Genomic DNA, 4,988 nt, shown 5'->3' with positions numbered 1-4,988 from the left:
AGTTCTAAGAAGAACATAAAATGATCCCCTGTGCTTAGCACCATACCATGAAGGCGTCACCTGTCAACAGTAACGCGAATCATCAGTCGCTTTCAAGAAACCGCCTCACACTTTCTTAATCTGGTCGTGGTTGGAGGTGATGTGATCAGCATCATGCCTCTAAGAAGTACATACCTGTTACTTTTGGAAATAAACACCTGTTGATCGATCGCCTTTTGTATGATGTAGTGTCAGACTCCCTGCACAGAAACCAGCAGTAGTCGCCCATCATTGAAGCATCCCATCTGCCTTGGTAACGACGTTCCATTTGTAAAATTTCTTGGTGGAATAGCTCCCCGTGTTCGTCACTAACGTCACACAAATTTGGAGGAAAAAATTTCAAATGAGATTTGAGGAAATGTAGCTTCAATGTCATTCGGCAGCCTAGAACTTGATAGGTTGCTATCAAATCATCAACCAACTGTACATAGTGAGGACTCCTATATTTCCCCAGGAAACCGTGACATACTGCAGCAAATGAATTCCATGCAGCTGCTTCAAAGTTGTTCATTTTATTTTCAAAAGCGGGGCCAACAAAAATCCCTGCTGCAATCTTTGCTTCACTCAAGTTGGGAAATTTTTCCCTTAAATACTTGAAAGCTTCACTGTCATTGTCCAGAGCCTTCACAAATGTACTCATTAAACCGAGTTTAATGTGTAGTGGTGGAAGTAAGATTTGGTTAGCATCAATCAGTGGAATATGTTGTACATTTTGCTCGACAACTGTGTATTGCTCACGCTTAGGCATACCACCTTTGTACATAGTGGTTTGCAGTGTCTCGGCTGTTCCACAAACACCTCCACTCCTTGGTGACAAGGGATATGGAGCGCATTTCACGACCCCCAGACAGATCCCGAGAAGAGGTATAACCATGTCCATTCTTGGCAGAGGGATGTTGTGGAGAGGGCTGTCGGGATGTGGAAACGGCATTTTCCAATTCTATCCAGAGGATTGGGAAACAAATTGCAAACAATTCAGGACATTATTATTTCATATGCAGTCCTACACAATATTGGAATTGTGTATAATGGTGACACTGAAATATTCATTGAATGTCAGGGGTGTAAGGGGTGAACTTTCACGTAGTACACCCAATTGTCAACCTCACTTCAACATAGTACACCCTGGACTGCACTTTGCAGACAAATGAGGCTCTGGCCACGGGCCCTATGGCCAGTATAATTTTGTGTGTTGTCCTGTTTTTTGTCCCTATGTGTGGTAAGTGCCCGTTTACAGCCTATGCTTTTAACGGAAGTCAGAATGTTTTAAGATTTTAGTTATGCAACATTAGAGTTGTTATTTGTAAAGATAAGGGGCTGGACCCCATATAATGTGATGGGTTCAAAATAGCCTAAGTGCTAATGCACCCAAAATTTTAAAATCAAATTCAAATTAAAGAAACACTGAACTGCTTGCATGGAAAATACTCCTGTCATTGGTCGCATGGATTACTATTGTGATCCATAGAATATTGTTGTTTTTTTACCAAAATTTATCTTTTTTTTCTTTAGCAAGAATGTCCTTTTTGAAGTATTCTGTGACACTTAACAAGAGATCATGTTATTTCACTCAACACATTACAGTAGAGAGAAAATTCTAAATATAAATCCAGTGCATTTCGTGGTGTAAGGGGTGACCTTCCACATAGGACACCCAGTTTTTAACCTCACTTCCACATAGTACACCCTGGACTGCATTTTGCAGACGAACAATGTTCTGGTGACTGGCTCCATGGCCAGTATAATTTTTTTTCCTTGTGTGTGCTGAGTGCCTCTTTATAGCATCAGCTTTTAACTGAAGTCAGAATATTTTAGTTACTACACGATGTTACAGTTATGCTTTTTTTAGTTCTGGTAAGGGCTGGACCCCGTAAAAAGTGATGGGTGCAAAATAGCCTAAGTGCTGACAGACAGGCACATATCTAGAAATATGTTTCGGGGAGGGGTGTAAGGGGTGACCTTCCACGTAGTACACCCAAATGTCAACCTCACTTCCACGTTAGTACTCCCTGGACTTAAGACTAACGAGGCTCTGGCGACTGGCCCCATGGCCAGTATAATTTAGTTTGTGTTGTCCTGTGTTTTGTCCTTATTTTTGCTGAGTGTTCTTTGCAGCCTCAGCTTTTAACAGCAGTCAGAACATTTTAATATTTTATGCTTTTAATTCTGCAACGTTAGAGTTGTGATTTGTAACGATAAGGGGCTGGACCCCGTATACTGTGACGGGTGCAAAATAGCCTTAGTGCTGACTCACCCAAAATTTTAAATTCAAATTCAAATATGTTTCGGGGAGGGTCCAAATCAAGTGTCTCAGAAATAATAATAATAATGTTTAGATTAAAATAATTATATTAAATTTAAATTAATACAAATTACAATACATAAATTAATATTATATTATTATTACACAATTAGGTAAACATACTGTAGCTATTAAAATAGAGGTATAACACAGCATATTCAGAGGAAATTAATAACCATCAATTATGCAACAAATGATAATATTTTCATTACTTAATTTTAGTACAAACCCCTGGACCCCTACTAAATACGTCCTTCCTGTCCCTCAAAGCTGTATGATCCTAATATAATCCTTGTCTTCCAATACGTTCAGAGGAAATTATACAACAAATACTAAACTAGTATATATTGATAATGTGCGAATTACTCACAATTAAATATAAACTAAAGGCTAAAAGATTAAAAATCAGCAACTTACGTGTGTGAGTATGAGATTTTTCGTACTACGTTTCGGAGGTTACACTACCTCCTTCTTCAGGTTGAAACGATGTTATTCAGACACCTGACATGGTGCCTCGTCGTGAAAGTGATGGTTAAGGATTTAGGTTAAAATGTTGCATGAAGGACACTTTCTAAAAAAGAATGTAAATTACACATCCAAAACCGCGCAATACTCATAAAAAACAAAAAAACGTCCAAGGCTGAAGTCGGCGAACTGCCGACCAGTGCTCGGAGTAGGCGAATGCACGGTGTCAGCCCATACCTGGAGAAAGAAAACTTCTCCTCCTCAATCCTTCCAAACTGGGGCTCGGGAGTCACCAATCCAAGGTGAAATCGACTTCCACCTCGGCGGCTTTCCTAACCTCAGGAGTAACACGGAAGCCCATCTCGTCCCTATTCACTGCGGCTTTATCCCATTTTTTAAAGAAATTAACCCAGCCGTCTTCTAAATTCCCATCGTCCCTATTAAGTTTGTTCCAATTTTTCGCGCATATATGGGCAGCTTCATATACATTTCTGTCCAATTTATTGTTAACCTCCCTAATAACTTCCCTTTTAGCAATCTTATGTCGGTTAACCAATATGTGTTCAGATAATCCTGTTTTGGGTATGCCCTCCTTTACGTCCTTATCATGCTCTCCCCACCTAATTTGCATACTTCTCCCGGTCTGTCCCACATATTCCTTTCCGCATTCACACACTATCCTGTACACTCCCTTCCGCTCTTCAGGGTTATTGCGCCTATCCCCCCTCCCTTTCTTATAAGACGTAAAGTGTTTTTCAATACTCCGGGGTGCTCTTACCCCACATTTTATCCCGTAACCCCTCACGGACTTTTCAATTTTCTCGGAAACATTTTCGACCAATTGGGGAAGCAGGACCCCAGAATTGGGTTTACTAGAGAAGATATGGCCAACGGAAAGATCCACTTTCTTGACTTGTGCCTTACTAAAACCGGACAACAGATCGTAACCGGGGTCTTTCATAAACCGTTGGCTGGAGAGCTGTACCTCCATAAGAGATCCCAACATTCGAATAGGACTAAATTAAATGTTTTTCTTAACTTTTTCATTCGCGCCGAAAGACTGTGCAATGACGAAAAAGAGAAAGAGAAAGAAGGAGAATGGATAAGGAAGGTGGGGGTAAAGAATGGGTATACTATCCGCGACCTGGAAAAAGTAGCTAGGAAAGCAAAAAAGATTGTTAGACAAGAAACATCGCAAAATGACAAAGAGGAGGAAAAAACTGAGGTAGGAAACGGTGAAAAGAACACATATTTTGTCGGGATTCCGTATTTTAAGGGTGTTTCCGAGAAAATTGAAAAGTCCGTGAGGGGTTACGGGATAAAATGTGGGGTAAGAGCACCCCGGAGTATTGAAAAACACTTTACGTCTTATAAGAAAGGGAGGGGGGATAGGCGCAATAACCCTGAAGAGCGGAAGGGAGTGTACAGGATAGTGTGTGAATGCGGAAAGGAATATGTGGGACAGACCGGGAGAAGTATGCAAATTAGGTGGGGAGAGCATGATAAGGACGTAAAGGAGGGCATACCCAAAACAGGATTATCTGAACACATATTGGTTAACCGACATAAGATTGCTAAAAGGGAAGTTATTAGGGAGGTTAACAATAAATTGGACAGAAATGTATATGAAGCTGCCCATATATGCGCGAAAAATTGGAACAAACTTAATAGGGACGATGGGAATTTAGAAGACGGCTGGGTTAATTTCTTTAAAAAATGGGATAAAGCTGCAGTGAATAGGGACGAGATGGGCTTCCGTGTTACTCCTGAGGTTAGGAAAGCCGCCGAGGTGGAAGTCGATTTCACCTTGGATTGGTGACTCCCGAGCCCCAGTTTGGAAGGATTGAGGAGGAGAAGTTTTCTTTCTCCAGGTATGGGCTGACACCGTGCATTCGCCTACCCCGAGCACTGGTCGGCAGTTCGCCGACTTCAGCCTTGGACGTTTTTTTGTTTTTTATGAGTATTGCGCGGTTTTGGATGTGTAATTTACATTCTTTTTTAGAAAGTGTCCTTCATGCAACATTTTAACCTAAATCCTTAACCATCACTTTCACGACGAGGCACCATGTCAGGTGTCTGAATAACATCGTTTCAACCTGAAGAAGGAGGTAGTGTAACCTCCGAAACGTAGTACGAAAAATCTCATACTCACACACGTAAGTTGCTGATTTTTAATCTTTTA

The sequence above is a fragment of the Lepisma saccharinum genome, unplaced genomic scaffold (genome assembly GCF_977018435.1).
Source record: "Lepisma saccharinum unplaced genomic scaffold, izLepSacc3.1 HAP1_SCAFFOLD_222, whole genome shotgun sequence".
In the NCBI taxonomy this organism is placed as follows: Eukaryota; Metazoa; Arthropoda; class Insecta; order Zygentoma; family Lepismatidae; genus Lepisma; species Lepisma saccharinum.
This window is presented reverse-complemented; position numbering follows the sequence as displayed.